We start from the raw sequence: 22,889 nt of genomic DNA, 5'->3' as shown, positions 1-22,889 counted from the left end.
TAATTCTAGGGATCCTGAACTGAAGTGAGTAAGTGGGTGTTGTTTTCAGTCAAGAATTTAGGGGTAACTTGTTACAGAAAAAAACAGAAAACTAATATAAGGACAAAGATCACGGAGGACCCTATGATAGCCTCAGGAACTACCATCTACAGAAACTGAAAGCAAAGCATGGCATTTGTACATGGGGGAATAGCATTGCACGGAATTCGCCCACCAAGACTGGATCGGCCCTGGCCTCAGCAGCAGTCTGCTCATTAGTTGTACTGACCAGTGACAATCTTACCTGCAATTTGGGTCATTATATCTATTGGATTCCCTCCCTCACAGCACTCTGGTGGGGTTTTACTGTCACTGGTACAGGCTGGCCAGTGGCAGGTGGAAGGCCACCCAGCCTTCTCTTCTTAGAAATTTCGAGCTCATTCTTGCCTCCACCCTACTCTGACCCAAAATCCACATTGAGGTTTGAGACTGACAAGGTTCTAAGGAGCCTTATTTCTTTTTTCTTTTTTTTTTTTTCTGCGGGGGAAGGAGGGGTTTGGAACTTGGGTTTGAACTCAAGGCTTGATGCTTGGAAAGCAGAAGCTCTACTGCTTGACACACATTTCCAGTTCAGAACCTAATTCCAACCTTATAATCCCCAAAAGTCATGGACTTCTCAAACCCCCACAGCCTTTGCTCTCCCCAAGTAATGAACACTTGTAGCTCCATAACCATCCCAATGCTTCACAAACCAGCTAGCAGAGGTACCAGGCAGCAGAGCTATGGCTTGCAAACCCATCCATCCAGCTACATTCCCAAGCAAGGAGACCTCACATGTTGTGGCCCTCAGAAACAACTGGAACTGCAGGCAAGTAAAAAAGAGAAAGGAAAAACACAGAATAATCAAGTAGTAATGCATAGTCAATAATCAGGAAAATTATTCACATACACCAAATGTGGCTCACAAGAGAAGGCCGGAAAGGTGTGTTCTTCCAAATCAACTGAATGAAGTGCTTGGGCAAAGAATGTCAAGAAGCTAATCTTTCACCAACCAAATGAAAAGGACAAATTGCCACAAAGTGTTTCAACCTTTTCTAGTGTTTTCAGCATCTTTCCATCTCACTAATTCCAGACCTGAAATTAGCCAAAAGTTCATAATCAATATTCTTATGAAGCCCAAAAAATTAAAAAAAAAAAAAAAAAACCTCTGGTGGAAGTGGTGGTTGTCACAGGAGGGCACCAAAGTGTGCAAGATGGCAAATGACCTGGCCAGGAGGCCCGGGCAGGCTGGCTTGGGTGAAGGACAAAGGTGTTCCAGCAGCCCACCGAGGCAGAAGCGGCCATTCCGCTAAGACAAACTTCTTTCTGGATGCAACAACCTTTCTTTGGAGAAGCTATTTTCCTGGTCTGGAAGAAAACTGGTGCAAACTTTCTGGAGCAAATGCATTTATGTGTTACAAGTGGTAGGGCACCTGCCTAGCAAGTGTGAGGCCCTGAGTTCAAACCCCAATTCCACTATGTATTTTAACTGGGCACTAGTGGCTCATGTCTGTAATCCTAGCTACTTAGGAGGCTGACATCAGAAGGATCTCGACTTGAGGCACATAGTTCACAAGACCCCCATCTCCAAAATAACCAGAGCAAAATGAACTGGCGTGTAGCTCAAGCAGCAGAGTGCCTGCTTTGCGAATGCAAATCCCTGAGTTCAAACAGCAGTCTCACACACAAAAAAAAGCTTTACAAAACAATTACCCATTAGAGGTTATTGTGAAAATGTTCTCCCACACTGTCTAGATTAGTAAAACTCAGAAGCAACTTCAATGTCCAACAAAGTGCCTAAGTAAGTAACCTCCACTCACTGTTAGGATGCGCCAGTCATCCTATCGCTAGGTGTGTACAGTGGGGTGAGGCTTGCTGCATCATACACCCTCTTTGTTCTAAGATGGGAATGGGAACAAGTGAAAAAACATCTGAATGACACACACAAAAACCTAAATGCTGTGTCTCAAAATGCTGGGTTACAGACACTTTTTTTCCCCTTCTCTACTTTGAATAATTCTACAATGAACACAAATTACAGATGTTTAAAATAACAGTCTGCTTAAAATAACAGGATGGCTGGTGCACACCACGATAATTGAGGGCTATTGTTCAGGCATTTTCCCTGCTCATTACTAACATTTTGATTGAGCTCATTTTCAATGTATGACAGCCACACCTCCACACTGCGGACTGCACCTCACCAGCAGTTCCCTTTCCTCTCTGAATCCTCCTTCACCAATCACACATCATCAGCCATTTCCAGTTTCCAAGGGATTTTTCCAACATCCCATCCCTCCTGATTACTACTTGTCAAGAACAAAACACTAACTTGACACAGAACCACTGTTTCACTTTCTGCCTGATACAGTTTCATGGGAGACTCCAAGTGTGACAGTGTTTCCATTTCAGAAGAAAAACAAGACTGGTAGACCTCCACCCAAAATCTGAGTGATAACTGCTTCCTTCCTTATTTGTTCCACAGTTTCATTCCATTGATGGAAGTCTGCCAGTGTGTTTTTTGGACATGGCTTACCCATTTGCACACGTGATTAGTAAAGGGAAACTGTTACCTTAAATCTTAGGTGTATTATAAATCACTAACTTTTCTCAACCTAAAGAAGCAACAGGTAACGTGGTATGATGGGGCACACTTATAATCTCAGCTACTTCAGAGGTAGGAGGATCATGAGTTTTGCCAGCCTGGCAAAGTTACCAAGACCTTATCTTAAAAACAAAAGGACTGTGACATAGCTCAAGAAGTGGAAGCGCTTACCTAGCAAGTGTGAGGCTGTGGGTTAAAACTCCCCTATCAAAGAAAATAAAAAGTCAACAAGTGCTTCGAACATCCAACCTCAGGAAGGCTTCCCATGTCACCCTGAAGCTCAAGTCCTCACTTATGCCTCCTTTCCACATTAATTTATACATGGTTGTCTTGTAAAACTCCTACTGCCTATAAGGTTTTTATTTGTAAAAAAAATTAATTCCTTTAATTTAAAAAATTACTTCCTCCAAATAATTCATTCCTTGTCACTCTAACATATTTAAAAGAGGCTTGTTAAATCTTTTTATGTAACAGGATTGCCAGAATATTCTGCACTTTCAAATGATTTCCTTGTAAAAATGAAAATCTAATTCCCAGTCACCAAGTAAATAGGAGTGAACTAAAAGTAGCAGCAGGAGCCGCACCTCAGCCTTCCTGTTCCAAAAGGGGCCAGACATCTGGGGTGCCCCAAGCCCTCCTCCATGGACAGGCCTGTGTTCCTCTGGCTGAGTGGCCCTGACTTTGAACTAGCCATCTGGCTGTCACCCATCTTGGTCCACCCATTTCATAAACCAGTCTTCTCTCCTGACAGGGACATTTGCTTAAGATCACATCTTTCAAAAGAGATACTGACATCAAATTCAAACTTAACATTAAACAGTTACTAGCCCCAAGAAGGGGAAAGTAAGTGAAAGTAATCAATCTCAATTTTCTTTGCTAAATTTCATGCCTGCCTCATCTACTAACTGTAAGAAATCTAACCCTGACATTTTAAGGTGGCATTCACTTTCTGCAGACTAAGGAGAAATATGTGATATACTTTAAAGCTTTTTTAAATTTAAAAAAAAAATTCTATTTTTCAACAGAGACATCTTACCTGGAATTTGTACAAAGAATTCAGTTTCTCTAAAATTTAATAACCAGTTGGCCAGCAATGTCCAAGAATCAAATCAAAAGGATAGCTGTTCTCAAAACAGTCAATTATGTGTGGGTCTAAGATGTGCCAGAAGAATGCCCTACAAGGCAGGGGTGACCTGCTATCCTTTGTCCTCCAGTGCGCCCTTCCTCAGGTGCAATTTGTCTCCCTGGTCCAGGCTCAGTGGGTGGGAATGGTGTGAAGGGTTACCTACACAAGGTTTCTGATTAGAGGTCTGGGGGCCCCATCCCCCACCAGCAACACATGCACTGCACTCCAGTGCGGAAATTCTCACCCTCAGGCTCACGACTCTCCTCCACAGTGGGATCTGGGCAGGATGTTAATAGAAATGTGGGCTACACCTGCCTGGCACTGCAGTCCACCAACCTCCCTGCACTTTTCCTGCCAAACAGGAAGGTGCAGCAGGACCAAGAGTTATCTGTGCCACACTGGCCTAATGTCCCATGTCTCATCCTAGCATGACCCTGCTCGTTCTGGACAGAACTTCCAATTACAGCCAAAATCCCTGGATATCAGGGGTTTCAGGGTCCTGCTGCATCACTAGAGGGACCCAAGTTCAGCCACAAGCTGAGGGACAATGATGCTCCATTGCTACAGAAGTGACAGTGCTATGTGGAAACACCAGTTAAGTGTGTACAGCGTGAATCACATTTCAACCATCACCACGAACTCCCAGCTAAGGTACAGGCAAACAGAGCGCGATCCTGCACCCTGGCCAGGTCACATAGTGGTCAGTGGGCCATTTAACTCTACTCCCTTGGATGCTGGGCTGCTGCTTCCAGTCAGTCACACCCAGGCAGTACCTCCCTAAGGGTGCTTCTTTTTTTGGCAGTACTGGGGTTTCAACCCAGGGCCTCACACTTGCTAGGCAGACACTCTACCACTTGAGCCACTCTACAGCCCTTTTTTTTGTGATGGGTTTTTGTGAGATAGGGTCTCACAAACTATTTGCCCAGGCTGGCTTTGAACCTCGATCCTCCTGATCTCTGCCTCCTGAGTAGCAAAGATTACAGGTGTGAGCCACTAGAGCCCAACTCCAGGGCGCTTCTTTATGACAGGATGAGCACTGTTGTCTCTTCCCTGGGCAGAATATAGCATTCCCCAATGGGCTCGTCATGGTAAGGGTCAGTAAGGGCTAGCAGGGACCTCAGAGGATGGTTATACCCCACTCTGGGCATGGGAACCATACTAAGGCACTCACTATAAGCTTCCATTCATCCATTCTGGATCTCGGCTTGCATGCTAGTAAACCTTGATGATAGGAAATAGTTCCTCCCCCGAAAACACACTGACAACCATAAGGTTCCAAAGGTGCTGGAAGTGGTTCCAAAGGAGGACTGGAACCACATGGACAAGAAGTACTTTCTTCTGAGAGTCTGTTGGGGCTCTGTCTCAGACCCAGAGAAAAGATAAGGGACATCACATACTTGCCCTGTGACAGATGACTGCTCTGTGTCCCCAAACCTTCATGCTGAAGCCCTACCCCCAGGGTGATGGCATTAGGAGGAGATAAGTAGGGCTGGATGAGGTCCTAAGGCCTGGGGCCCATGGGACTGCATCTCTGTGCGAAAAAGAGACCAGCCAGTACCCCGCTCCCCACAATGGGGGACACTGTGAGGAGGTGATTAAGAAGTGACTCTGCCAGTATTTTATCTCAAACTTCCCAGACTCCAGAGCGATGAGAAATAAATGCCTGCTAACCACCCGGTCTACAACATCTTGCCATGGCAGTCCAAGCAGACAAACACACCCGCACCTAAATATACCCATGCCCAGAGTCAATCCCAAACAAAACCAGACCATCCATGCTTCTCCTCCCCTGCCTGTCATTCACCAAGGACACAGGACAAGTCTGTCTAGCAGCACCCAACACACATTGCCAAGTATTTCTGTTTTCTCTGCACCCTCAGCTCGGATCTGCAGAGAAAATGGGCTCTGACACAAATGCCAAGCTTCCTCTCCTCCTACACATGCCTGCTGCCCCCATTCTGCCACCTCCACACTCCTCTCAGCCCTCTCCCAGCAGTCGCACCCTCTCGTCGCTGCCAGCAACTGAATTCAGGCCCTCCCATGGGTGCTGCACTTCTACCACCCATCTCTGCAATCTCTCTCCAGGGGTCGGCCCACCAAGACCCCTCTTGCACTGAGCTCCTCTATCCTAAAACTACCCTTCCTCATGACTGCCCCAACCCAGTTCAGCTTTTTCAGAGCTGTGCTGGGGCTCTTGTCTCTACTTCCCCTCCTCTCCCTCTCCCTACCACGTACATGACCATCACCACCATCATCAGCCAACCTTGATGGGTCACAAGATGCACAATGGCCACATACATCAATAAACCCCCAGGCACCGTGAGGCTGAGCTTATAGAGGTGGGGTGTCATGTCACTAGAAAGGTCAGACACAAGCCCAGAAGGAAGGCTGAACTCCTGCGCTCACTCCTGACTCTCTATCATACTATGTAGCCATGAGCCACGCTTCTTGGTGTCTGTCTCCAAAAGCCATGGAGCCTGCCCTCAAGGAGGCCACTTACGAGTGACTGACTTTTCAGCAAATCCTCATCCAGCCTGGCATCTCATCACTCTTCCAAGCTCCTGGAGCACAGCTCCTGCTCCTACCCCAGAGTCAGGCACGGAGCGGCACGTGAGCGTGGCTAAGGCAGAGCAAGGTGGGCATGAAAGTGATGTTAATGACACATGGGAGCTACCATGATGCTCCTATCCCCTAACCAGACTGTCAGTCTCTCTAGGAAACAAGGGCAGCTGCTCAGAGCCCAGGCACCTCAGAAACCAAAAAGGTGGCACACCTGGTTACATGTGGACCTGCAACAAACCTCTCAGGCTGCAAACACCCTGTGGCCGGGGGCAGGCATCTGTATAAGATGCTCATGTACTTGGTAGGGAATAAAGAGTTTGCTGTGGTGCTGGAATTTGGTATCTCTGGCAAAATAACACACACATCACCCTTTTGAGTTAGTAATACTGCTTTCTGGACACGTACCTCCCAAAAATACAGGCAATAGGAAAGAAAAAAGTAGGAAAAAAAAAAGATACATCCTAACGTCCATCAGCAGGACCTGGCTTAATAACCTAGAAGGACCCCACACTCAGAGGGACCCCGGGGTGGTCTTAAGTAAAAAAGGCAAACCAGAAAAGCTACAATTTCCAAAGAAAGGATGATATGTGCTTACAAGTTCTTACCTAAGAAAGAGATTATACCATGCACAGATTTGCTTATATTTAAGAGTGGTAAGCACCAATAATATTTTTTAAATATTTAATTGTAAGGCTGGAGTTGTGACTCAGTGGCAGAGCACAGCCAGCACATACACCCCATAAGTTTAACTGTTGGTGAAGAGACAAAAATTAAAGTGAAGAGGTGTCACAGATATATTATCTGAATTTATCTTTCATAATCAAGCAAGGCTAGGTATGCTGGTACATGCTCATAAATCCCAGCATTTGGGAGGCCAAGGCAGAAGGATCTCAAGTCTGTCTCAAAAATAAAAAATAAAAAAGAAAAGAAAACTGGTGGTGACTCGAGCCTGTTATCCTAGCCATTTGAGAGATGTATCAGGATTGTGGTTTGAGGCCAGCTCTGATAAAAAGTTCAAGAGACCCAATCTCAAGCAACAGCAGAGAGAGTGGTGCAGGCCTCTCATTCCAGCTTCGCGGGGAAGCACAAATGGGAGGATCACAGTTTCAGGCCAGCCTGGACATAAAGTGAGACCCTATCTCCAAACAACAATTCAAAAAAGGGTGAGTAGAGTGGCTCAGGTGGTCCAGTGCTTGCATAGCAAATACAGAAAATAGTAATAAAAATAATAATAATAAAGCCAGTACTCTTGGGATCTGTTGTGATGACTTGGCACTGACACTATGTAACATTTTACCTGCCTGTATAACTACTTTTAAAATGATCCCTAAAACTCAAAACATGAACCTAAATGCATATACAAAGGGTAGCATAATTACCCAGAAGGCCAATTCCAAATTACCTCAGACACAGTGATTGGAGATTAACTGTAAGTGAGGAATACCTAAGGAGGAAAGGAAATGGGGGAGGGAAGAGAAATGGGCACCACGGTCCGAGGGTAATTCTGAGACCATGGCGTGGAGAAACACATAAATCCTGGAGCACCGTGACCTCTGGAGTGAAGTGGTCACATGCCAGTGAGCCTGGAACATCAGTGCAAGGAAGCTGCTGAGGTCAGGTCAGAAGAGAAGACCTCTGAGACAGTTCTGCTGGCAAAGATGGGGTCACTGAGCATTCAGATAGGAGCTTCTTTTTTGTTGTTATTGCTTTTTGTTGTTGTTTTTGCGGTGGTACTAGGGATTGACTCAGGTCTTGTGCTTGCTAGGCAGGTGCTCTACCACTTGAACCATGTTCCCAGCCCTTTTGGCTTTAGCTAATTTTCAGACACAGTCTTAAGGGTTGTTTCAGTTTTTTACCCAGGGCCAGGGTTAGCCAAAATCTTCCTACCTCTGCCTAGGTAGCTGGGACCACATAGGCACACCACCATACCTGGCTTATTTTGTTGAGATGGAATCTCACTAACTTTTTGCCAAGGCTAGTCTCACACTGCGATCCTCCCAATTTGTGCCTTCCAAGTAGCTGGGATTATAGGTGTGAGCCACCACACCCAGCTAGCTAAAGGATAACTTCTAATGAAGTACATTGAAGTATACTTTATCACATGGGCTCACTGTGGCATAAACCTAATCACCTTTGGGGGATTCAGTAAACCAAAACTTGTTGTTTTTAAAGTTAGTAAATGAAGGAGTTATCACGCCTTCACTCACAGGTACTCTTTGTCTTAAACAGCAGTAAATGAAAGAATCACAGAACCACTATCCAGCCACCCTGAATGTGCTAACTGGTCCAGCCTGTGACCACAGTGGTCTCTACCTCACAAAAGACAAAGGCAAGACCTGTTCCTCCTGGTAAAGAAGGCCCACCTCTCAAGAATAAGTTTAACCAAACCAAACGAAACCAAACCAGACTGGGTCCAAACAGCCCTAAGCAACCACACATTTACAAGACATCACAGAGGGCAAAGGGCCATGCAAGGAGCAGGGGAAGCTCAAGCAGGCAGTCTAGCTCTGGGCACCAGCACACTCAGCGGGAAGAAACGAATGTGCTGTGGACTCTACACAGTCAAAGACACTGAGAAGAAGCATCACCTACGTGCAATCACTCATAGGCACTGCTTGGGTCCTGATGCAAACGGACACACTGCAGAGAAGTGACGGTGGCACCCACAGCAGAAGGGGGCACAGAGGGCACAAACAAGGACACTTAGAACTACTTGTTCTTTTTAACCTGATGAAGGAAACATGATTATGTGTGCGTTCTTTAAAACTTTTGTCTTTTTTGGCATAGATACTAAAATATTTACAGTGAGCGTAGAGGACTGGAATGGGCTAAGAATCACTGACGCTACTGGACACCACAAAGGAGGCCATTACAGTGTTCCATGCACTTGTGTGTTTGGAGGTTTTGCTAAGTTCTAGGCAGTAATTAGTTCTAAAAATTAAAGCTTAATGTTTCTTCAGCCTTCACTTACTAAACACACATAAATGAGCATGTGTGTATATGTGTACACATATAATTATATATTTCTGCACTTTTCATTAGACCTTCTAGAGGGACAAGGAATGAATTATTCAATGCTCCTAGCCTCAGATTCCAACATCTATGAGTCAGGAATGATATCACTGAATTGCTATGAGAATTAAACCAATTAACATCCCTCACACAACCTACAAATTGCTGTCATTAACAGCACTATTTCCAAGCAGGTTACAGTCTGCTGTGACAATTCTGCTATCCCCAACGGTGTGGGGCCAGCAAGCCAGGGACTCCTCTGACCCACTGTTGTTGAGGCCCACTGACAGGTGAGCCTTTCCTTAACTGAGACAGCAGGTCTGGAAATGCAGCTTGACCCAAGGGCATCAGGTGCTGAAGGCGAGGCCACTGCCTATCAGGTCTACATTACAGAAAGCGAATGTTATTGAAAAAGTGCTATCCAGCCAGGTGCGATGGCTTGCACCTATAATCCCTGCTGCTGAGGAGACAGAGATCAGAAAGATTGCAGTTCAAGGCCATCCTGGGGAAAAAGTTCATCAAGATCCTATCTCAACCAACAAGCTGGGTGGCAAGTGCCTGTCATCCCAGCATAAATAGAAAGATCCTGATCTGGGGCCAGCCTCAGAAAATCGGCTCAAGACCCTATCAGAAAAATAACTAAAGCAAAAAGTGGAGGAAGAGAGGAAGGGTGCAGCTCAAGTATAAAGCACCTGCCTAGAACGCAACAGGCCCTGAGTTCAAACCCCACCACCACCAAAGGGAAAATACGCTATCTAATGGCAAATTGTTTCATGGTCCACATGCAGGTAACAGGCGGTCTATGAAAGCCTTCTTCCCCGTGTACTGTAGCAGAAAACACCTGAGCCACCTGAGCTCAGCGCCATTCCCAGGCTGACTGTGGGGCAGCTGACACAGCTGACCTGCAACTGCCATCCTGGCTCTCAGGTTAGAAAAGAGATCAAAGAAAATTCTAGGAAGTCAAGACCAGTGGGGGTGGGGGAACCCATAATCACAGAAAGTCCACAAGGACTTTCTATGGGGGGGGTGCACATTTGGTGGATAGCTAATTTTTATTGTCACTTTTTAAAATCTTTATGTAAGAACTTTTTAAAAAGCATTTAGAGGTCACCACCAGTGGGTGAAAGAGCCAAAGTCATCAGGCTGCTGAGAGCTGGGTTCAGAGACTTGATCTGACTCCATCAATCAACCAAGTGGTGTAACAGTGTTGCTTGGATTAAAACCAGAGTTTCAAAAAGGAGAACACAGTGAAAGGAATGCCGTGCAAGAGTCATCTTTCCCCGGAGCCAGGCTGAGATTCTACTTCCTCTCTGCTAACTGGGAGCAGCAACCCCAGCTGTGAGAACCAAGTCAGGCAGCCAGGGATGTAAGCCTCCAGTCTTTAACCAAACTGTGCATACCTTTTATACCTGATTTTATATTTTCTATCTCAAAAACATTACTTTGATCTCAACACTTTTTTTTTCAGTACTGGGAATTGAACACGCAAGCACTGTACCACCTGAGCCAGATCCCAGCCCTAAAAACACACTATGTCTTACAAAACAGTAACCTCACAGCTATTACTTTCTCCTAGTACAAAATCAGTCTCTGAAACCTCAATTGAAATAAAATTATGCGGCTGGGAGATGGCTCAAGTGGCAGACTGTCTGCCTAGCAAGCACAGGCCCTAGTTCAAACACCAGAACCACCAAAAAAATTAAATTTAGATATTACAAAACAAATATAAGATGCTATAGGTAATACAAAGATATTATGAAGAAATAATTTGAAGATCCATTCAAGAGCCCTAGTCCATCTACTTTGGAAGTCAATGGCGGAACCGCTTCACCCACACAGGCAGCACCTGACAACGTCCTGTTTGAAGCCCCAGGGCGAGTGAATAATGAGTACCCTGATGCTAGTACAGCAACACATTCTCACAGGATGTTAGACGCCAATACCGGGGACATGGTGACGGAGAGAGGGAAGGACGCAGTTATGAACTGAATTGTGACCCCTCCAAATTCCTATGCTGAAGCCTTATCACCCCAACGTGGCTTTAAGGAAACTGAAAATAAGGAACATTAAACGTGGTCTGAGGGTGGGACCCCAATCCAATATGACTGATGTCCTTAAAGGGGAGAGGAAGAGAAAGAGACCAGAACACATATGCAATTGGAAAGCACTCCATGAGGACAGTGAGGTGTCATCTGTACACCAACGAGAGACGCCTCAGAGAGGCTAAGTCTGCCAGCACCTTGACCTTGGGCTCTCAGCCTCAGGAACTTTAAGAAAGACATCTCTGCTGTTTGTGCCTCCCAGTGTGTTGTTTCTTGCTGTGGCAGAGGAGTGACTAATGCAGACACCAAGCTCTTCCAATATCCCACGGCATTCCCCCCAGCCAGGCAGTCTACCACACTGGCAACCTTTATCTTGCAAGACCAAGAATACTTCTACCTTCAGGGTGCAGCACCTGTGTGGCTGACTTTGGAGGAAACAGTGTTACAAAGATTCGGTTCCACTGCATCACTGTGGCTGATGGAGAAGAACCCCATAGTGCTCTCTGATGGACTCCCAGAAGATGTGACGCTTCCTGAAGGAAGCCACACATCCTTCCACTTGCCCAACACCTCTCACAGTGTTTCCAGGTGTGATGGGTAGCCAGGAGCACAAGACTAGACACAGACATCGAGCTGCTGGGCCTAGATGGAAGGAGGTTAGCACTCTGTGACACAGGTGCCAATGACTTTCTTTGGATTCAAGGTAAAGGCTCTTGGATTTGAGAGGGGATAAGCACTGCACTTGTGTTTATTTCTGGGATTGAGGAATGCAGTAGAAACCCATGAAAGGCAATCATTGTACAAGCACTTTTTAGGCACTTACTTTTGTCCACCATGCGTGGAAAACAGGTGCCAGGTGCCAGAGGGACAGGAAGATAGCACACTGTAACCAAAATGCCTGGGAGAAGACGAGAGGTCTGCCAAAGGGAGCCATGGGAACCGGTGCACCCATATCAGCATGCAAAGTCTGTGGAGGAGGAGCAAGAACCCAAACCTGAGCTGGGGGCAGCCCACCACCTGCTGTGATAGCCAGGTTGACTGGCCAGCAAAGGCTCCCTGTTCCCACTCTTGTGAGGGACCTACCCACACTCAAAGAAGTACCCTGTTTTCATTAGGACTCCAAAGTCAACACCATCCTCAAGCATTTTCCCAGCCCTCTGTGTACTTCCGTCTCATCCTTTATATTCCCAAGGGGTAATAAAAAGGTTTGAAGTCTCACATTAGTTTGCACAAACTGGCAAATCTAGAATTCAGCATCTGTGTCAAAAATCACCACTGCAGCTGGGCACTGGTGGCTTATGCCTGTAATCCCAGCTACTTAGGAGGCAGAGATCAGAAGGATCGCAGTTCAAAGCCAGCCTGAGCAAATAGTTTGTGAGACCCTATCTCAAAAATACCCATCACACACAAGGAAGGGGTGGGGGGAGTGCTGGCAAAGTGGTTCAAGGTGTACGCCCAAAGTTCAAACCCCAGTATCACAACAAAAACAAAAAGTCACTAGTGCATACATCACAGTCTCTCCTCCCTCCCATCCAGATTCTTTTTATCTTTTGTGTATGTGTGTGTGGTACTAGGGTTTGAATTCAGGGCTTGGTCCTTGCAAGGGACACCTCCAGCCCCCAAGTTCTCTTTTACAAAATGTCCTGCTAACAATAACTAGACACCTTCATGCAGAGTTTCAAGGAAACAATGGACTTGAGCAGGAGCACAAAATGATACTCATGACTTATTGTGACCATCTCACTGTTGGCAGAACAGCTGTTCACCTTCCCCACCCTGGTGGACCAAAGCTATTCTATACCTCCCTCTTCTACAGAATGTTTTTTCAACTTTCCCTTCAGGACCTGCCCCTCCTTCTCTCTGCTGCCCTCCTGATGGGGCTGTCAATCAATTTTCCTGCCCTCTCCAGCTAAGCAGTGGCAGACCCCAAGCCAGTCAGACACCATCCAGGAAAGAAGAAATCCAAATGGTACCATGAAGACACAAGCAACGTGTGTGCCTGGACCCTGGGCTCAGTCCATCCCAATGCCTCCAAGGTCAGCCACCCCCACATCCTTCTGACAAATTTTAAATCTACTTGGGCTATCCAAAATGAAATTCTGATGTTTCTAATCAGGGTCCCTGAGGGTCTCCAGTTGGAAGGTGGGCAGTTCTAAGCAGCAAGCACCAGGCCTCCTGATGCTTACCACAGGCTGTGGTTTTTGCACTGACTGTATACAAAGAGGTGGCAAGGTATACCTATTCCATATACACCTCAGCCCTGTGCCTGGTCTGAATTGTGAATGGGTAGACATGGGGTGAGGTAAAGAAAAAAAAGAAGCAAGGACCACCTGATTAGGGCGAAGGTTACCTAAATCTAAGGGCTTCTTCTGGTGCCCTAAATTCTGAAGGTAATTTCCAAAGAAAAGACTCCCCAAACGGCAGCCATGGCAGTCTCAGGAATACACAGCCTCACTGGCTGATCACCATGGCTATGGCCTCTTCCTTGAAAAGTTTTGTCCCTGAGTTAACACCTGAAGAATTAACTCATTCACGGGAAGATGCCTTCAAGACTGAAGCGCTCTCTCCCTCAGGCAGTCAAGCTCCCAAGCCCTAACCACATGCACAGGCCTGAGCGAGACACTGGGTGTTTGTTTGTCCCTGAGTACATGCTAGAGAGGGATGTGTGCACCCACACTTAGAAGAAAGCGAACAGTCTGGGCAGAGCAGCCGGTTCAGTCCTGGTGCCAGGAGCCATCTGCATGGCCTTGGGGGAGTGGTAAATGGAGCTGAGATGAAGGCAGCTATAGGGTTAAGAAAGAGGCCTGACACAGATGACCCACAGCCCAAGGCAGAGCCCAGGGCAGAGCACAAGGCAGATGAGGGGCCAGCCCACACAGGAGGGGTGGTGCCCGATGCTGTTTGTCCACGCGTTGTGGACAAGACCAGGCTAGTCCATCACAAAGGCTCTGGGTGCTGATCCAGGCAACTCCATTTTCATTTCTTTATTTACCCCATGACTTACTCTACAAAGCCTGTGGGGTGAGGCCGAGGAATGTCGATTTCATTCTGAGAGCCCTGGTGAGCCATTTAAAGGCTTAGGCAGGGCAAGGCCTGGCCAGAGTTATGCTCGGGATCTATTTGTGGGTTAAGCAAGCTGTCAAACATGACATTCTCCAAGGGAGACGTGTGTGCAGAACACACTGGCACACTCTGAGGCGGGGCTCATGCAATTGCCTGTGATTAGTCACGTGAACACAAACACCAGTTTAAGAACTACACAAGCTGGGAAGCTCAAGATAACACACCTCTACAGGATCCTGGAGATTGGCAAAGTTAAAACTTGAAAACCTACAAATTTGTTACCTATTTGAAATAGTCTAACCAGATTCATGAAGGCTGAACCGGGGCAAGTGTTGTCAGGACTTTGGATTTTTAACCAAGAAAGGCCTGGAGAAGGGTCCAAAGTCACAAGCATCAGAAGACAGCACACTGGGCTTGATGTTTCTTGGTCCTGTTCAGCACAAGGCCGAGAGTCCAGTGTCCACTCCAGTGTCCAGAAGTCACACCTGTTCCAGGAATCAGCTTACTCACCACCCCTCACACAGTGACACCTGGATTGAGACCCCAGACCAGTGGTTCCCAAAGCATGGTACTTAAACCAACAGTAGGAACACCCAAGAACTTGCCAGGAAAGATGAGCTCTCAGGCCCCAACCTGGCCTCCTGAGTGACTGCTGGGGCTGGGGAACACAACAGGGTATAGCATCCCTCAGCACCGTGGGGGACTTGGGTCCAAGCTCTAAAGATACCAAAACCCACTGGTGTTCAAGTCCCTTCTATACACTGAAGTTATGCTTGCAGAGAACCTGTGCACAAGCGCTGGAGTACATTACTCACTATCTGGAATTCGATGTAAACAGTATATAAACAGCTGGCAATTAATTATTCAGGGAATACAGCAAGCCCGCCTTATTCACAGATTTCTGACATGTGGTTTTGGCCAAAACCCGTCAAAAAGTAAATAAATCGGAAGAAATTTCAAAAACAAAAACCAAAAATTTTGGATTCCCATGTACATCACATGCAGCTCACTGGCTGCAGAGAGGCTGAGTCGGCTCCTCGTCAGTCAGCTGTGTTTAAATTGTTGTGTGATCTGCTGAGTGATTCTCTGCCCTTAATCACTCTGCTTCCCAAAAAAGCAAGGTAAAAGCAAACGTGTTTAGTTGAAATGATAAAGTGAAAATTTTAGATCTGCAGAAGGGCAGAGTGTTTTTAGTGGAAGCTGAGCAGCATTCTGAGGAAAAACAAATCAAGCATCCACAATACAGCAGTGAACTCTATGTATCCAAAGCATGCCTGGGTTTCCTCAACAGGGTGCCCTCGAAACCATATACACACCTGCAGAGGTAGCAAGGTTCTACTGTAATGACAGGAATCAAAAGTCTGTGCATTTCAATACAGATGCAAATTTTCTGTGAGTATCTGCAATCCGTCATGGGTAAAGTGCAGACGCAGAACCTGCAGAAGTCTGAGCCAACTATACCTACAAGGCCACGCAGGGAAGGGAGTCAGAGCATGCAAACTTCCACGCAGTAACTAGGGCGCCTCTTGCGTGTGCCAGAGTGAAGAGGTAAGAAAATCATTTGCGATCCACTTTCAAACTTCACAATCTCACACCCTGAGATCATCTACTATCAAGAAAGACCTGGAGACTGGGCTGGAGGCATGGTTCAAGCAGTAGAGCACTGCCTGCCTCACAAGCTCCAAGCTCTGAGTTCAAACCCCAGTACAGAAGGAAGGCAGGAAGGCAGAAAGGGCTGGAGAAGACACATTTGAATTAAAGAATCATCAACGAACCCAGTAAAACTGCAAGCTCCATTATGTGAAAAATGACCAGCACTGACATGAAGCAACCTGAGGAATAACCTGAACCAAACCAGGATGCCCAGCTCGAAGCAAGAACTGCCAACAGAATCTCACCATCACCATGGGCAGAGGAGCCCAGCGGGCAAGAGCCTGGCACTCTTATTAGTGGCACAGTATGACTTTTTACACCTGCAAGACTAACATGTTCAGTCATGTATCTTAAGTTCCTGGAGAGAGAGGCAAAGGGCAGGTTCTCTGCTGGTACAAAGGTTACGTGGCCCAACAAGGGACAAAGGGGCTGCCAGGTAGCAGCTAGCAGGACAGGAGAAGCGGAAAGGGCATCAACTACTGCTGTGCACACGGGCATCCTATGGGAAAGCCAGGCAGGAATGAGGTACGAGATGCAGAGGTTTTTACTCTTATATGTCAACAAAACCAGCCTTATCTGTAAAAATCTTTGGGAGAACAAAAAAAAAACCCACAATTCAGGGAAATTACAGGGGGTTTTCTCCCTGCCCTATAAGTAACAGAACTGTCAGGGGAGCTCTTGAATGTCAGTTGTCAGAATGATTTGCATATAAAAGTTTCCAGGAGGTTTCCCCTTGGCCAGAGAACAAGTAAGTAACTCCCTGAGCCAAGCAAGGTTAATAAGAAGATCATTAGGCACTGCCTGCACTCAGTTGCCAGGTGGTTAGTCGTGCAATAGTGGAATGTGCCTACTCCAGCAACTGGAAAGGAGGCGGGAGAGACAGCCGCACCCCAGGGAAGGGCTCCTAGAGAAAAAGGAGGCGGCCATGGAGTCCCCTCAAACCCACAGCCCCCAATTTCCCCTCCCCTGGAGCCTAGGGCAGTTGCTGGAGAGCAACCTGGGGCCAAGGCTTCCTTGCCAATGGAGAAGGACTGACCCTCATCCACCTCCTAGAAAGCTCCACTGGCTCCTGCCTGAAAGAGATATCTGTAAGCCTACGTAAGCACAGAGCTCTATGCTGCAGACACAGCTGGCAGAGTGTCCAGAGGTCCCAGCCTGGAATATCAAGATCCTCAGCCATCCTGGGCATCGCAGGTAGTTTAGCAACTTCCCTGGCCTCCACCCATCAGATGCCAGTAACAACCTTCCCCTGAGGCGGTGACAAACCAAAAATATCTCCAGACATTGCCATATGTCCCCTAGAGGCAACACAGCTTGTACTACCACCACCTGAAAACAGATCACAGCCAAACACTTAAATGTATGGGTCACAAAGAGAGGTGTGCTGGGTCCCCTCCCCTGAGCTCTGTGACCTCTAAAGCAGTCTTTCCCACACTTCCTCTTAGCTCCCTTGGCCTCACCCCAGAGTGCCCTGTGCCCACTCCATCAGTACAAGACACTTCACAGTCAGGAGATGGTGGCAAGTCCTTTCCCAAGCACAGGTGGCTTCCTGCCCCCAAACAGTCACATCCAGGAGACTGCTCAACTTAAACCCAAAGTGGAGACTCAAGCACCCTGTAGTGGGGGTGTAAAACTCAACCACTGTTTGGAAAACTGCTTGGTAGTGTTCTTAAAGTTAAGCACACCTCCCGCATCTCCCAGTCACTCCATTTTAGGTGTCTACCTGAGAAATGAGAGCACCTCGGCAGGTGCTCTACACATGCTACACATGAACATTCTAAGCAGCTTTATTTGTAAACTCCAGAAACTGGAAACCAAGTAGATCAAAATCCTTCACAGGATAAGCAAACTGCAGTAAATCCATACGGTGGAATATTACTCAGCAATATAAAGCCCTTGATAAATCTCAAAACGAGGCTGAGCAAAGGAAGCCACAGAAAGGGTTCTATAGTGCATGATCTCACTGCTATTCGATTCTGGAAAATCAAAGCAATCCACAGTGACAGAAAGCAGACCCATGCAAACAGACAGGGCAGGACGGACAGGCTGCAAAGGGTCCTGAGAAAACATGAGGGTGAGAGGCGCCCTTGGTTTCATGGGTATATATGTCTGTCAAAACTCATCAAACTGTAAATTTTCAATAGCTACAGTTAACTTTATACAAATCATTCCTCTGAAGTTATGGGGGAAAAAGTCAAATGAGGCAGAAGGAACACTTTGGCTGTAAAGTTCACCTGTAACTGTCCACCTCACAAGTTCACCCCACCTTCCAGGTAAGTCCTGCTTCCAGCAGGAGAGGACTGCTCCAGGTGGGAGCTCCGGGTGGGAGCTCTAGGTAGGTGTTCATAGTCTCTCTGCTGTCATGGATGCCAGTGAGTGAGGACCAGGGGAACAGCCACCACCTACTCTTCCCACCAAATGGTGGACAGTTTGAAGACAAGCAGCCCAGGTCCATGCTCTGCACCTGACCACTGCCACCTGTCACCTGAGGTCCTTTTTGTGACCTCAAGCACATCGCTTTGATTCTGAGGGCATCAATATCTCTCCATTATGCTAATTATAGATCAGGAAAAAGTAATTTCTATTTATATTATAAAAAATTAACTGCTTGCTGGCATCGTCATTATTAAAATGTCACAAGAGTTTGTGAGGCTTAAATTTGAGAGCTCTATTTCCAAACTATGAATTTCCAGCCAGGTGGATTTTTCAAAGGCCTGGTGTTTGGAAATTCTCCCTCCTCCCAGACGTGGAACCTGTAATCGCAGCAGCCAGCTTGCCGTGCACCTCCTCCTCATGCAATTGAAACCGTCAGTCAGAGTCTGAGCCGCCACCTCAGCAGTGCAAAGAGAAAGTGAACCAGCAGCTGCTGCTTTTTCATCTCAGCGAGTAGAAGACCACGTGCAGATGCACCTCGGATCACAGCAAGAATCGGCGGGCGAGCTGCCAGCAGCAGCCACCAGTGCTTGAGTCCTTCTGCAGACTCAGGCTGAGCTGACGTGTGACTACAACATCACAACCACGATGGCTGGTGCCGGTCAGGGCTGGGCTCAGATCCCGCCTCAGCCATCTTCAGGAGTGGGTATATTTGCATAAGGCTTTAAAATTCTCTAGACTTCAGGCTCCTCATCCTGGATTGACCAGGATGATAAAGTGACTCAGAGAAGGTCCAGCCCTTAACATGGGGTCTTGTACAAAGGTCGTATTGTGGTTTCATGAAGGGATGAAATGAGGGTAGGTCGGTCACAGAGTGTTTGATGGAAATTTCTGGAATCTGGAGCAGGAGCAGCTGTCACAGATGCCTGCAGGCAATGGTGTCATTACCAAGGCAAAACACGGGCTGCTGGAGCAGAGCCCTGCCCACCCTTCCTCACAGGTCTCTCTTCTCCTTCTCTCCTCACTATTTACACCCTCTTCCTGACAACAAATTCATAACTAAAGTGAGAATGGAGGTACCAGGGAGGCGGCAAGAGACAGTGGAGTCCAGCACTGTACCTGTTCACCTACACATGAAAAGACAGACTGAGACCATCTACTTCTCTCAGCACTCTTGGGTACTGCTCACCCCAGCTGGCTGCAAAGAATCCCCCAGTGAGAGAGCTGGAAGCCCTAAAGAAGGGTCATCCAGCACAAGTAACCACTGCCCACGGGGCTATAGGGAGGGACAAGGAGCAAGTGGTCACTCCAGTCCAGCTCCCTCCACATCAGGGGACAGGGCTTACGTCCACCTAGAGATCTTGAGGCACAGAGGCTCTGCAGCCCAGGAACAGATAGCTGGGGCCTCTGAGAGATGTGCCTCCTTTGCCCAGTCCAGAATTCAGTTCTCCTTGTGTCTGTAAACTGTCCTTAGAGGAATGAGGAGCTGGAGCCTGGGACCAGGGACACGGCTCTGATTCTCAGCATCTCTGCTCAGAGATGGCCAGGAACACGCCCAGCAGCATCATACTATCTGTCAATCCCATGGAAAAGAAACTCTGGTCAAACAAATGCCTAGTGAAAATTCCTGGTTTTATGACCAGAAAGCTCCCCCAAAAGATGACACCTGAGTTGTCATGGTTTAAGTCATATTTTTTTTAAATAATGGAAATCAAGCTTTAAAAAAAAAAGTTTCTGTATCTAACAGGAGTTATATAACAAGAGCCAAGGTAACTGTAACCATGGAGAAATGGGTCTTCTAGACACATTCCCGGAAAAGTTCGTCGCAATTATCTTTGAGGGTATCTTCCTACAGAATTCCTAGTCAGGGGCTGTTTTACAAAATGTACCTCTGCAGCAGGATGGAGATGCTGCCCTCTAACATGAGAAGGTGCAAATCCCAGCCAAGATGGTCCCTACATTTCTTCACCCCCTCCCCACCAACATGCTCCTAGCAAAGCTGCAGTGGCAAGAAAACTGAGAACAAGACAGACAGCACCAGCCCTCGTGGGGAAAGCAGCATCCCCACATCTGCACACATACACACATAGGATTATTGACACGAGTTTCTTTTTTTCTTCTTCTCTTTTTTTTGGCAGTACTGGAGTTTGAAACTCAGGCCCTTGCACTTGCTGCCATGAGCCATGCCTCCAGCCCTCGACAAGTCAAGTTCCAGAAAGCAAGGGGGAAAGTGAATGAGGGAATGACCAGGGAACCTGCTGGGTCAGGCAGACAAGGTGGACCGCCACCCCCCCTCCGCCCCGGGAAGAAGGAGAGACCAAGCCACAGGGTGATGTGTGGTTATCTGGTATTGAAACTATCTGAGAACATGGACAGGCATGTCATCTGTCACTCTTCTGGCCATGATGTCCAACAGCAAAGATGGAGGACCTCCTATAAATTCATTCTGTCCCAAAGGCAGAGGACATGTTCAAAAGTCAACCTTTTCCACTTTGGGGGAAGTGGGGGGAGACAAATGTGAGAAAGCAAGGGACAGTAGTGCAGGGGAATATTCAGAGGTACCAACCAGTTACAAACTGAGCCCCTTGCTATAATTAAAAAGGTGACATGAAGTGTATTTCACACAGTTAAAAGCCAGCTTGGAATATGAAGAGATAGCTGTGACAAAATAGAATTAAAAGCTGGACACTGACCAGAGATTACAGACTCACAGGCTCATTCAAATGGAAAAGTATGCAATCTACAGCTGGGCTGTGAGCTAAACTGTGGCCAGCATAGCCGGGGTCCCCAAGACGTGCACTATGACATGCAGATAACAGCACAGAGCAGGCAAAGACAGTGCCAGATCACACTGCCGACTGCTACCTCCAAAAGAATTGGTCATAGCCAGTTCTGGGCAGGATGGGGAGGACTGTGGGGTCAAGTGAGGGATTCTGGGGACTGCTAGCCTGTGGAGACATTAGCTCAAGGACAGTCTCCAAGGTGTGCTCCACTTGGACCCAGTCTGGGTCAGGTCCAGGCACAGGAACATAGGCTTTACCAGGTTCCATAGTTAACACTGCCATTAGCTCTGCAGAGATGTTAGGATTCATTCCAAAACCTTAGAGATGGATCCCATGAAACTCATGAACCAGAGAGGAGAGTCAGAGCTGAATTACACAGGCCCTCTGCACATACAGTGTGGACTCCCTAATTACACGTGCAAGATTCACCATGTGCTCACTGCAGTGGAAACGTAAGCACACGGTCACCAGGTCACACACAGCATCACATCTGGTGAAGTCTGGAGTAGTAGGTATGGTGCATGTACCTCCCCTGCAGACCCTGTGCATGTACTCAAGTGTCACAGCAAGGCCTCAGGTGTGGGCACAGCACAAAGCACAGAAGTACTATGTTTAGCTGCGTGCTTCCTTCTTTACTATCACTCTGTTGAAGGGAATTTCCTTCTCTGACTGTGTTTGCTAGGAAAGAGAAATATGGGTGAAAACACCAAGAAATATACAGGGGCAGTCCGGCCTCTTTGATCCCAACTATACCAGGTTAATTTGGTCCTGAGTTTGGGAAAAAAAGGAGCGATGGACAGCATGGTGGCAGTCACTTTGAGACAGGAAGACCCTTAAGACCAAACCTTGAGCCAGGGGTAGTAGCTCACACTTATAATCCCAGCACTGGAGAGGCAAAAGCAGAAGAATCCCAAGTTCCGAAGCCAGCCCTGACTACACAGAGAGACCATATTGCATGAGGAAAGGAAAAAGAAAGACAGATTCCATCCCCATGGACTTTAGATGTTGAAAAGGACATATGGCAACTCAGAGAGGCAGGAGCCTGTCTAGGATCAGGCCAGTGTTCTCTGTCCCCTATGGGCCACACAGAACCATCATGTTGAGATCCATGTGACATCACTCTGTTCCCAGAAGTCGGTCAAGGTGCAACAGGACACATCAACAACAACTAAAAGCAAAGTCCCAGGACACAGGACTGGGTGCCTACCCCACTCCAAAATCACCAGTGCCAAGTGAGGGGCTGCCATCCCAAACAGATACACGCGGCCATTAATCAAGTCAACTGTGAGCTGCATCAGGGTCAATGCAGAAAAGCTGTCCTTCCACACGCTGGTCATGCCCATGTCCCCTAAAGACTGAGACACCCTCTCATTCTACCCCCACTTCATGAGCACCCTGTCCCCACTGTGCCCACGACACACCTGGAACCTGACACTAAACCCTAATTTGAACTGTCAAGAAACCCTCTGAATTCCAAGCCAAAATTGGATCAGTATTAGAAACTCTGCATCCAGTAGAAAGCTAATTTATCTTCAGGGTGGATGGACAGCAGGTCAATGTAGCCTTCAGGCTTGGGGTGGTGGCATGGAAAAGTTCTCCCTGTGTGTTCTTTCACCTCCTCTGTTTGAAGTGTTTCATCTTAAAATGTTGAG

At 47.2% G+C, this 22,889-nt stretch overlaps 1 protein-coding gene and 1 non-coding gene across 7 annotated transcripts in view; one reads left to right on the top strand and one right to left on the bottom strand.

Annotated features, from left to right (window-relative positions):
- Positions 1-22,889, bottom strand: part of Agap1 (ArfGAP with GTPase domain, ankyrin repeat and PH domain 1) — a 497,350-nt gene that overhangs the window by 463,309 nt on the left and 11,152 nt on the right. The window lies entirely within an intron of this gene.
- LOC141422951 (small nucleolar RNA SNORA51) lies at positions 13,535-13,661 on the top strand. Its single transcript, XR_012447641.1, has one exon. It is a non-coding gene; the product is annotated as a small nucleolar RNA SNORA51 (small nucleolar RNA).

The sequence above is a fragment of the Castor canadensis genome, chromosome 4 (assembly GCF_047511655.1).
Source record: "Castor canadensis chromosome 4, mCasCan1.hap1v2, whole genome shotgun sequence".
In the NCBI taxonomy this organism is placed as follows: domain Eukaryota; kingdom Metazoa; phylum Chordata; class Mammalia; order Rodentia; family Castoridae; genus Castor; species Castor canadensis.
The sequence above is the reverse complement of the archived record's forward strand: the minus strand, read 5'-3'. Positions and strand labels throughout refer to the sequence as shown.